Raw genomic sequence first — 13,207 nt, forward strand, 5'->3', positions numbered from 1 at the left:
GAGAGAGAGATTGTGCAGTGCTTAGAGCATGGCTAATTTGCTGCTTAAATGCAATCCAAGCAGTTTGCTGGCTCGGGACTCTAATTACAGTTGGGGGAGCACTGCACATCAGGCTTAACACCTACATTTCGTGTCCCATCGCTCTCTCTCTCTCTCTCTGGGACTTCAATGAAGATTTCTACAACAATTCGAGTAATTTGGCAAACATCAATCTGCTGTAACCCACAGTCGGCCACTCATTAACCCTTAAGCCGACAAATCACTCTGCCAAAGGCTCTCTCCAAGATATTTGACCCCAAAAATTATGGGCAAATCGAAGTAAGGCAACCAGGGAAGGATTGGTAGTGGTCAGGAGACAGAAACTCTGTCACAGTGGGGGGTGCTGGGGGGAGCTGGACACAAATTAATTAGTTGTCATTTTTAACAATTGGGCGTGACAGAGGGAAAGGAAATAAATGTTGGCAAACAGAACTTCTGCATGCGGGCGGGGGTCTGAACAAAGAGCCAAAGGGGAAAGTAGGGGGAGAGGGTAGGAGAGGGCCGAAGTGTAGCTTAAGCCATGACAATTGACAAATGATGTTGGCGCCGTGTGACGTGTGACAGATAAGTGCTCGAAAAAGGTTTACAACTTTTGTCGAATCTCATTTATTATTGATGTCCTGAGTGTGCCCGGATGTTCGCCTTTCCCCAAAGGCTAAATGGCAGCAAATTAAAGTGGCTGAGGACCAGCAGTGGTAGAGCTCAATTAGGACACATTTCAGTAGTAATTATATGCAGGTGGGCGGATTAGTACGATTCGAGCAAAGCCTCTGCCTGCTGACCCACTCGGCCAGTGAAGCGTTCCGGACCTAGCCGTGTAATCCCCGGGCATGGAACTCCACCACTGACCTGTAGCTGCAGTACCTAGTCCCCGTGCCTGTGCCTATGGCAAGGCCAGGGAAATTAATTAGTCCTCTACACAGAAGTGTCTGCCAGCAACGGCATAGCATAGCATAGGGATTGAGGAATTGTGAAACACAGCCGGAAGTGAGCCAATTACGGAAATGCTTGCCAGCTTAAGGCAAAACCTGTGCCAAAACTTCAAGTTTCATGCAACAACTGTGCGATTTCTGATGGGTTTTCTCCTTTCATAAAGTATTACCCCAATGCCGAAGGCCGATTAGCTTTCTTGCCATGTAGGACAAGTGCCAAAAAATGAGCTGGGAGCAAACACCGAAGCAGTTGGCACCTCGTGTGCGAACACATTGACAGCTGTAAGCAGATATATTTACACACATGTGTTCCCGTACCCACCGCCCACTACCCCACCATCAAACAGATCAAGTGCATTTTTATGTAAATGTATTGTGTGTGCCACATCAGGCGACACAGCAGCAGCAGCAACAGATTTGCATAGTCCGTGGGTCCGCTTTCGATTTCCATAGGAATCGGAATTGACAAAGGCAGCCGCTGCTTTCTGCTTTCTGCTCACTTCTTGCTTCTTGCTGCTCCTCTCATATTGCTGCTTACTTTTTGACGCTGCCAAGACGTACAGGGAGTCACGTACGGTAAGCCTTCGCTTCCACAATCTTACGTTTAGAATCCTACCCCCAACGACCGCGCTGGCATTATTGATTGAGTGAGAATAGCATCTCAGCTCTGTTCACATCTGTTCGCAAATCATATTCAATATACGCGTACGAGCACGAGAATTATTTGTTCTTTTACGGTTACATACATCTTCCTCTTTGCTTATTTATTTTCCTTTTGCTTGCTGGGAAGGCACTGCCACTGCTACAGTTACGCCTTGTTGCCCCTTTTGTATTGAATTATGACTTTAACCAGATGTTTGTGCTGCAAAGAAGAAAGCGTTTGCAATTCAATGAAGTATGTGTACATACGTACATATACATATGTATGTACATTTGTAATTGAGCGCTCGGTACTCTTCTCCTGCTTGAAGTTTTGCAAGCGCCGTTAGTCGCGGTTCTTCTATATTTATTCTCTCGGCAACTTGCAAAAAAAACTTCTTGTGCCAGCTCAAGGTAAATTTACAGTAAATTCATCTTGCACTGCGTCAGCCATTTGCTCTCTTTCAATTCCTCTTTGATCTACCTCTCCCTCTCAGATGCACTCGGCTTAGACGACTCTCTCGCGCTCTCAAAGCTCGCTCTAAGCAAAGTGTGCATTGAACGGACAATGGATAATCTACTGCGTACTAGAGTCGGTGCTTATTGATATTTCTGCTTAATGCTATGCATCTTTGTTTACATCTGCACTTCTCTACATATGTTTGTGCATGTATGTAAAGATGTTTACATTTATCCCACTTTAAAGCTTAGCCAAACTATGTACAAATCATATAACATCGAATGTATATTGGGAACGTTAGACACATAAACATGTGCACTTGTACATATGTAATCTCTTTGCCTCTCCTTTTCCCATTTTCGGTTGTTACAAAACTGTTGTTCTGTTCTGGTTTGTTTTGTATATTTGATTGCATTTGGCCCACTGACTCTGTTTTATTCTCCTGCCGCCAGGCGTACAGCACAGCACAGCGGCCAGAAATTGAAGCCGAACTTTTGTGCAACTAAATCATGCTGCTCAGGATCAGGTGCCACGACAAGGAGGAGGAGTAGGAGGAGCACTCTGCTTGTTGCACTCAAACCTTTCCGTGTGGAGGATACATTGTAGCCACAAAAGTTTTCACATTAAAACCATTTCAGACTGGCAAATTGTGAAATGAGTTAGCAGCACTTTGTGCCTCCCCCCTTCCGCCTCATTCACTCTTCCAGCCCGGGGCAAATTCTTTCGAAAAAGTAAAAGTTGGATACTGCGAGTGGGGGTTAGCTGGGATTTATTATCTCCACTGTGAAATATCTTTTGCAGCCATAAAATATTCAATTATATTTGTGCCAGATTTGTTCAATTTGTGGAAATTAGGCAGCAGCTTGTGCAACGAATTTGTTTACCACTAAATAATTGATATTGCATTCCCACGTCACGTCGAAAAGCATGGCAAACAAAATAGTTTTCCTTCAATTAAACAAACACACACACACGTTCCAATTATTAACTTTTGATTTAAATAATGCAACGCACTCATTGTGCGACAATTCAATTGCATGAATTTTGTATTGCTCATGAAATGTTGAACTTCTAAAGAGTTTTATTTTAGATTTATGCTTACCCCAGTTAAACATGGGCACTGCCACTCTTCTGCACGAGTGTGTTCAGCTTATGCTCGCTCTTGATCTTAACTCTACTTTCCACTTTCTACTTTCATTTCATGCTCTACAATCTGCCATTTTGTTTGCAATCCTTGGGAGCTCCTCCATTGGCTGCTCTCTTGGTCGGCTCTCCTGATTAAATTTGGCAGTTTCGAGTGGCTGCTGCTACTGGCACACACATGGCCCTGAGGTGGAAATCCCCTTACACTTGACCATGGTGGCAGAGCACGAGCCAAAGCCCGAATCCGAGCCACCTAATTGTGCATGAAGCTGAGCTGTCGGTGCTCATACAAACTTTAAGAGCTTTATTTTATTTTATGTAATATTTTCATGGCATCATACATACTCGTAGTAATAGTAGTTTTTTGGGTATGTATGTGTGCTCCAAGCGCTCTTCACTCCACCTTTGACACAGCGCCTGCCAAGCTGTAAACTTTTGTGGGTGGAGGGTCGAGGGTGAAGCGCTGAGAGGCGGAAACAATTTTGTGCCACGTTAAATTGTTGATGCTTGGCTGTTGCGGACGTGCGTGTGTGTGTGTGTGTGTCTGTCTGTGGGAGTTAAACATTTTGTAGTATTTTTGCAGTTTTGTAACTTTATAACGGGACACTCATACACTCATACATACACTTGTATGACAGCAGCAGCATCAGAAGCATCCAAGCATGCAAGTGCAGCGCATTGCCTGCTTTTCGCTTTTCTGTTTTGCTCCTTTTGTCTGGCTATTATATGGCCATTGGGGGACATGCGGGGGGACCCCACACACACGTACACATTGCCATTGTCATTTTTTATACGCAAGTGACCAGGCGTAGTTGTTTGTGTTGTTATTCCCGCTCTTTGTGCTGCTGCTGCTCCAGTTACCTTTTGTTGTTTCTGCTTGCTGCGCTGCTTGCTGCTTCTACTGCTTGCTACTGCTCCTGCTTGCTGCTCTACTGCTTGCTGCCGGTGCTCCTCCTCGTTGCTTCCTTCATCCTCTCTGCTTGTTCATGCTGCTCAATTCCAGTTAAGAGATAACATTTTTATGACATCACTTTTCTTTTTCATTATTTATTTGGCCATCGTTCGGCTCTTCCCTTCCCTTCCCTTACTGCTTCCTGCTTCCTTGCTTGTCCATTAAACAAACATTCGGCTGGGAGTGTAGCCCAGAATTCAGCTCTTATTCGCAGACCACTTAGACTACACTTTTTCCCAATTTAAACACAAAGTTTGCACACATTTTTCGCATCTTTAAAGCCTTTGGAAGTCTGGCTGCGCCTCACTTTTGTGTTTCCTAATTGCATTGCCATTAAATTGACCAGAACGCACCCCAAAATGTGCAGAGTGGAATCTGTAAATCTGGACAAAAACTCACACAAAGGCAACGCGCATTAAAACACACAGACTAAAAACCCATTAAACTCAAATAAAATCCAATTCAGGCTCACTTTTTTTCTGTGTGTTTGCATTTAATGCCATAAATCAGAAAATTTCACAGACACACACACACACACGCAAACATAGAGAGAGACACACATTCTCCTCCTCCTTGTTCCTGCAGTGTGTGTGTGGGACAAATCCGAGCCTAAGCTGGCAGCAGCAAAAGCCAAACAATGCGAATTGTGCGTCCGTCCCGCACTTGGCTCGGAGATTTGGGGTCGGAAATCGGAAGCTGCAACCGGAAGCTGCTGAGGGAAGGCGGTTGGGGTTTCGGGTTAAAGTTCGAGCATTGCAGCTCCCATTACTTATCGGACTTACAAGGGTTAGGCCCAGGGTGCCCAGGGAATACCCTGCCTCTGGAGGCTCCCTAGAGAAGTTCCTTGATTTCCCAGCATTTGCCAGCTCACAGGGTATCTCCCTAGTCGCATTGATAGCTCATTTCCCTTGGTCATTTTTCATTTGTCCGACATGTAAAATGTCCCAAAATGTTGTTGCTGCTTGGAGTTTTGTTTTGTGGTCGTTGGGCATTTAAATGCCGCACATTATTGCAAGCCCTCTCTCTGCCGCTCCCTCTCTCTCTTTGGCTCTATTCAATGGGCAATCAAATCGTTAAATTCCAAACAAACAAACGCCCTTTTCGAATCATATTCACATTCGCTGTGGCAGCTGCCAGGGGCAACAGACGAGACACAGACACAAAAACCGTTTGACCGATTGGATGCCATGCCATGAATTTATATGTCAGCGTGCGGTTAGCCAATGCCAGAGGGAGGGAGACATGTATTTCCTTTTATAGAATAAATGCATGGCCAACCACGTACTTCCATGTGATTAAAAGATTTTCGTTACAAAGCAAAGAGCTCTCGGGAATGGCAAACTCTCGAGCAACTCTCCAGCAGGAGCTGCAGTTGTATTCGATTGCCAAAACACATGTAGCACATGCCACTCCAGCGGAAGCTGTCATAAAAACGGCAACACGGAAGGTAAATTTTTGGATAAAGCAAAGCCAAAGGCAAGCCAAAGGCAAAGCGCATAAATGTATAAATTGTTGGGGCAAATGCAACTACAGGAGCTACAGCAGATGTTGCTGCCGCTTCTGCTCATGTTTGCCGACAGCCAGACAGATATATGGCCAGGCATTGAGGCAGCCGAAGGACTGCAGGGACAGCAGCCTGCAGCCTGCAGCCTGCAGCCTGTGGCTCTGGCAACAATAAAAAGTGAAAATCGCACTCAGGCCATTGGGAAATGGTATAAACGTGTTGTTCCTTCGCCCCTTACCCCTGCCACATATATATTTTTGGGGCTACCTTGCCACATACACACTCTACACAGTCTCTGTTCCCCCGCCGACTTTTCCTGGCCCCATGAATAATGACCACAAAGCCACAGGAGGATGAACGTACAGCGGCTGGCAGCTTATAGTGTGAGTTATTTGCGCCCAGTGTGTCTGTGCATTAAAATGCAACTCTCAAGCTCAAGCCAATGCAGCTGCATGCCTCATGTTGCACCAGCCTACTATCTGCACATACATCATGGCAGTGCCCATTCATTACAGCTGGAGGTTCCATTGCTTTGGCAGTCTCTAGCGTGGCTTTGATTACGATTTAATGGACTTTGGGCACGTATTTAATCATTAATTGCATTGATTTTGGGCATAGGCAGGGGACTGCTGAATTATGGCGTTGAGTGTCTAAGTTAGGTTTTATTTTGGCTGCAGAAAGTGTTCAGAGAGTGCTTTGGCTTGGAGACTAAGCTGGAACTTGTGTCCATAAATGGGTACCCAAATCGAAGAATTGTTTGCTTAAAGCTCTGCCCCCCCCAGCTGCAATGCCCTAAGACTTTAAGCAACATTTTCCCCGTCAGCTGAGCTGAGTCCCAGTGCCAGAGTAAAGTGCATTGCAGGGAATGTAATGCAACTGCCTCTTAATTGTTAATGATTAAAGCCTTGATCAAAGTGTGAAGCGTGCAGCCGACCTGCCTGCCGATAAAGAGGTAAAAATAAATGTATTTTTAATTGAAATCCATATGGGAATTATAAGTAATTAATTACAATCGTCGGTTGGTTGACTGCCTCAACGGTTACCCTCACAATTCGTATATTATTTCATATATGTTTAATAATTATCTGTGCGGTTTTTGTGGCTGCAAACTAATTACATTTCGCGACAAGGCAGAGAGCTGGCAGAGGGGCACGGGGCATATTTTGAACACAGCTTAAAGACTGAGCTGAGTGCGAAATCTTTAATGCAGTAAATGTAAATGTAATTGATGCCTCGCAGTGCAGTGACCTGCATTTGCTGTCGGGGAAGCTCAGGGAAGGCATCCGCCATTACTGCCACAGCATCATTGTTGGCTGAGGCAGGCCTCCTGATGAAAGAGCCAACGACGGAGCAGAGACTGGCAACAGGATGCCAAAAGTATGACGCAGGAAGGCGGCGTCGTTCCCGCCCCCAATTAAAGCGATAAAAGCGCATAAAAAGAGCTTTGCTGTCACTTTTGCAGCGGCGTAAATCAGCAGCGGATGCCACACCAGCAGGACACTCTCCCTCTCTCCCTCTCTCTCTCTCCTTTTCGCCCTTTGGCACTCATGTGTTGGGTGCTTAAAAGCCACGGCACTCGTAATAAGTGCCCTTGCAGCTGCCTGGAGCTCATCCAATGACACAGATACCAGAGACAGCATCGTGTTGCACGCATTAAGCGATGGTCCGGGCTCTCTGCTAAAGTTGGCCAATTGTTGGCCAAAACTGAGAGCTTACGTTTAATTGAGTATCCTGCCGACTGCCTCCAGCCTTCCAGCTGAAATTGAGCTAATGAAGGGAGCGCAATTGAAGCTCAATCAAACTGCAGTTTGCCCTTTTGCCATTAAGCAATTTTCCACCACAAAGTGGTCGAAGATGAAGCCGATTATCCTCTCCTGATATTCTGTTACGCGGCAAACTCCATTTTCAGTGCAGAAAATATTCTGCCGACAGGTTTAAGCTGAGGCTGAGGCCGTGTGTGCTCCACGAAGCTGTAGTTAAAGTGCATGCAAAATGGTGGTGCCCATTCGCGGTGCCACAGCCAATCCATTACATGCGTTTTAGCTGGATAAACAGCTGCAAACCGCAGTGACAGCAACACGGAACAGCGAGGGGGGCCCACGAAAAGCTGCATTAGCTGCAAAAGCGGCAAAAGGCCAGCGAAATTTGCATCATCTGATGATGATACGATGGAGCTGCATGGAGGCTGGTGCCCAGCTGAGTGGATGCCACACATTAACGTTGAATGCATTAACCGACAATGCAGTGCCGCAGCCCAGACCCACTGCTGACTGGCTGACCAGCTCGAAATGTTTTGCCGCTGCTTCACGGAATTAGGTCAACACAGAGCAAGCACACAGCGAGAGGGAGAGTTGGCAAAAAGAAAACATGGAAAATGAAATGGCCAACGGAATGTGTGGACCCGTAACAGCCGCCATCAGCGCTGCTCGCATTTTAATTGCAAATTTTCTTTCATGCAGTTTGGCCACAGTGGACAGACAGCGGGGAGAGGAGAGTGGAGAGTGGAGAGTGGAGAGCGGGTTGCAATAATTTATTGGCGTCGCTTAGCACAAGATTAACGATGGAATGTAAGAGCCAGTCGCAGTCTGGGAGCGGCGAACCAAACTCAAACCCAAGCGGAAACGGAAACGGATTACGTACCAACGGAAGTAGAAAGTCACACGTAATTTAATATCACGCTGGCAATTTACGATGTCGAAGCCCCAGACTTGGGTCTGCTGTAGGTAATTGCATCTGTGGAACTGTGGCAGCCACAGCCTCACCCGCAATTGGCCAACAAATTGAAGAAGCTCTTTGCAGCTCTTTAAATTGAGTTGTCCGCCCCCAAGCAGCGGGCAGGCAGTAGAACCTGCAGGATGCGACATCCCCCTTATCCCTTACACATGTTTGTCAAGCCAGCGAGAATGTATCCTGACAGCTGGCTGTCGTTGGGTTTTGCGGAAACCTTTTTAGCCAAACCCAAAACCCTAATTGGCTTTGAGGCTGCGACTCCGCCGCTGTGCCAATTTGCTTTTAGCTGGAAACTCACATATCCCGCTGCCTGAGTCTTTATGGTCTAAGGTGTGGCTTGGGGCTGAATCGATAAGCTTTCAATCTGCCAAGGGTTGTGCTGCTGCCTGCCTTCGTGCATGCTTTTATTTATTGTTTAAGTAAACAAATCAACCAACCAGAGGACAAACCAGTCGACAGTCGAGTGCCAAATCCCCCATGGACTGCTGCTGTCCGCCGTAATTGTTTTTTGCTGAAGTGTCCATTGGCTAGACTTTATTTATTGTTTGCCGCAAACACAAACACCAATTAGATATACATCATTTACACACACGTACAAGTTGCAGCTGCTGTCTGAGTGCGTGCCACAGCAGCAACAAATATTTGTTGTCCCTCTGCGGCGATTTGGTTTTTCGATTTTCTAGCAATTGATTGACTTTTTGGCTTTTCGGCATTGATTCGGCCTTCTCTTCTGTGCATGCAAATCCTCTGCCCAAAGACCAGACCCCCCCAAACTACACAGCATTCAGTTCAGTTCAGTTCAGTTCAGACTTGTTGTGGCATGCAACGTTATTTGCGTATTTTGATAGTATTTGCATCAGCCATGCATGGGGGTCCAGTTGGATTGGCTGTGCTCTGCGGTCTGTTCGTTGCTCTCCAAAGTCCATGAATTGATACACGAAATGGCAAGAAAATATGGAAAATTTAGAGCTCAGCAAGAGCATTCACTTTCGGCTTATTTTTCAGCAAGTTTTGCACAATTTTTCCTCAATTTGTTTTGTCATCTTTGACTGTACAAAATTTGCATTGATTCCATAATTGAATTTCTTTTTTTCTGCCTCGTTTTTTGAGTGTCGGCACACGGGGCAGTTGCAAATTTAAATGCCGCCGCAGCGGCAGCTGCCCAGCTGCTTATGGTAATTATGTCCAACTGTCCTGTGTCTGTCCGCTCGTGCTGCTGCCTCCGCTTGTGGCAAGCAACTTTGTAACACCAACTGGCAACTAATAATGCAAAAACTCACTTTATAACTTTCAATGACCAACAGGAGAGAGGTGGCAGGGCAGGACAGGGCAGGGACAAGGACTACTATGGCGACCAAAATTGAGTGCCGTTTGTGAACAGCTGGAAACTTATGAAAGTTGTTTGCCAAACAACAATAAAATAAATTGCGTGAAGCGCGCAAAAAGGGACGCTGGGGTGGAGGAAGGACTGCGGTTCGAGTTTCCTTTGCCTGCCCAGTTCAAGGTGTGTGGTTGTGTGTGTGTGTGTGGCATGGTGTGCTTGCTGCCAACTCGTGTCAATTGTCATTTCGTACTTGAGGCTTGTGCCTTCAACTTGACTTTGTCTTTTGCCGGAGCCGCAACGCCTTTATGGCCATTGTTCCTCAGTCTCCTCCTGTTGCTGCTCCAACTCCTCGTTCTGCCTGCTGTGGATTTTATGGCTGCCAGACACAGGAAAAGGTGTAAAGTAAAGCAACTTTTGCGCTCTCTCGCTCAGTGCACACACGCACAGCGGGCTATCAATTTGTATGTTTGTTTGCTTTTCGTTGTTTTATTATTAAAAATCACTGAGCTGGAAGCATCGAAAGCGGAATCGAGTCACTCAGGAGGCAGCTACATTCCCATATGTATGTATCTATGTATCTCTTATGTATTTACATATATTTATGTACATATCTGTTGATGGCACAATTATGGTAATGTTTTTGCAAATGTAAATGTGGCAAGCGTTTGGTCTGCCATATCATAACTTTAAGGGCGGAAAAGTCAATTTGCATATCATGGTTTTTGGTTGGATGGGGAAACAGTATTATGGGAAGGCTCCCTCCATTTCAATTGCCATCCACCGAAAGGCAGAATCTTTGTGCTCTTCATTTGTTTATTCGACTCTCCATTGCAGATGATTGCACATGGAGCTCCGGTTCATATCGATTGCCAGATGCTTCGATACCCGCGCTGTTATCAATGATAACAAAGAGCAGAAAGCGAGAAAAAGAGGAGCTGGCATATCAGCATTATAATAAATTGTCTGCCTTCAAGCAGGCAGCAGCAGCAGCTGCGACTTGGCTTGGCTCTGTCCAGTCTGTGGGGGTGTTCCCCGCATTTTCTTCGTTTCTTTTCAACTGCTTCGCGTCCATTGTTGCTCTTCGTTTTTGCATCCGATTCGGATTACGTTGTGGCAAAATGCAAAATACTTTCAGAGTCGCGGAGTGGGAGTTGGAGTTGCAACCAAGCAGCCAAAGCTGTGGAAACTGTTTAACTTTTTGCACCAGTATCCGGTCTCCGATCTCCGATCTCCGACTCTCAAATAAATATTTATGGAAAAATGTTAATTCGTCGCGCTTTAATCTAAATGTTAATTTCAGCTACTCCCCCGCACGCAGAAATAAATCCCTAGGCAGCCCGGTGCGTGGGAATTGAATCGAATGTGCCACGCACCTTAAGAGAGAGTCTCTCTCTCTCTCTCTCTCTCTCTCTCTCTTTTTGTTGGATTAATTAGAGTGCAGAGCGCAACAAAATGCTCCTTGGGGAACCATTGTCGGTGTACGAGTTCAAGTGTGAGTTGGAGTTCCTTTTGCCACTCAAATATTTGCGCTTTGGCCGGAAAGAAGTGTCGCTGGCAGGTTGGCTGATGGCTGGCTGGTGTGAAGTTTTAATAAGCGCCAATACCGCAGCCCCAGAGCCAGTAGGTAATTACTCAGGTAATTACTACAGCTCTTTAATGTCAAACCTTTAAAATATTCCCACAAATGGGCTGCAGTTTCCCAGCCATCCTGGCTGCAAGTTGAGCCTGCAATTAAGATATCTCTGCACACAAATTGAAGCACATTCGGCAGCCCAGCCCATTGCCATATTGCAATTTCGTGTGCCACGAATATTTACACAAACAGCCTGGAGGCACTTTTCAGCTCATTATGATGTGCTCTTTGAGACAGAGAGCAGCAAAGCAGGCCGGCCAGGAGGCAGGATGGGTGCAAAGCCTGACATTAATTAATCAAATATGAAAGCACATGACCGATATCAGCAGATACATAGATACCCACCCACTGACAGCTGTCATGTTTGGTCCGCAGAATCATGGCAACAGAACTGGAATGTCGGTTTTCGGGGTTGCATTTTGTTAGCGATTGTTTTGGTGTGGCTATTCCCATGCTAGCATCACACAATGCCAATTTATTCAAGTGTTTACTTCAATCGTTGATGATTAATGATACGAATATCTTCAGCTACTTTCACGCCATTCCATCCCCATCCCAAATGTTTACCCAACTCATTTATGCCGCTCTGCCTATGGGTCTCTCAGGTTCCTCTGGCTCCCTCTTGGTCTCCATGAGTAATTGCTCTTGAGTTTTGCATACAAATTGGTCCAAGAATTTTGATTATTTTTGTCCCAAAACGCTAGCTCAGGGCACTATGTGGGATATGGAAAAATTTGTCAACTATTCCAGATGAAAGCTGGAAAAGTTTAAAGCCAGCGGAATGCTACGAATAAATGGCATAGATATCTTTATGGCCAACAGTGCACTTTGTCTCCTGGCTGACACGAAGCGACACACACAGACAAGGGTTATGGGGAGTTCAAGAGCAGTTAGCCCCATGGCTTTGGAATGCATTTAACATCCAGAGCGGAGTAGGGCTGCTGGGCAGACGGGTCCAAGCTCGTTTTTTATGACTATGAAAGTGGTGGGGGGTTGGGTAGAGAAGAGGTCAGGCTGAGGGCGAGGCAGGTTTTGAGCTACGTGACATGCATAGTTCATTGGTTGTGACCCGAGCACGGACACAAAATATTGCAGTTGTGATATGTTTGAGCTGACTCGGATATCCGAGAATGCCCTTCTGCCATGCTCCATCGTCCATTCCTCCATTCTCCCTGCCATTTCCTTCCGTAACTGTGAAACGAAACTTTTCGAGGTGCTAATGAAAATTGTTCAACTTTTTGCGCAGATCGGAAATGGATATGCAACTGGATGGGGCATGCCACGTGGCACGCGGCTAATTGCATGTGTGCTCCACAGTGATACCAACACAGTTTTGCGTCTTAAAGTTGCCTGCGCTAAAAGTTAAATGCGAGTTTTATGTCAGGCCCAACCAAAGGGCGGGGTGGGGCGGGGATGTGTATTAATTTTTTGGGACTGGCAAACAAGCAAAACCAATTTGCCTCAAAAAGGAGGAGGCAACAGTAGCTGTGGCAACCACAGCAGCCAGCAGCAGTTAATTTTAATTACGCACACACGGAGCACTGCTGCCTGCGACGACACGGGGCATCTCAATTTAGACACCTTTTTCGCAGCATTCTCACAATCCCCCGCCGCCACAGGCTCTAAATTGCCATTAAATGTGTGGGCCGAGGGCGTAGCACCTGGGCGTGGCTGCTGTGAATAAACGACAATGGGGTTTTTAGTGGCCATGTGTGGAAAATGAGCTGTTGGCTGCTGGCGGTAAATGAAGCTTCCTTCCAATCGTTTGAAGGTGCTGCAGAACAAAACAAATTAATTTCCAGGTGTATACGATGGAGTGAAATGGAAAATGTGGTGACAAAAATGAAACAA

This window comes from Drosophila guanche, unplaced genomic scaffold (genome assembly GCF_900245975.1).
Source record: "Drosophila guanche unplaced genomic scaffold, DGUA_6, whole genome shotgun sequence".
Lineage (NCBI taxonomy): Eukaryota > Metazoa > Arthropoda > Insecta > Diptera > Drosophilidae > Drosophila > Drosophila guanche.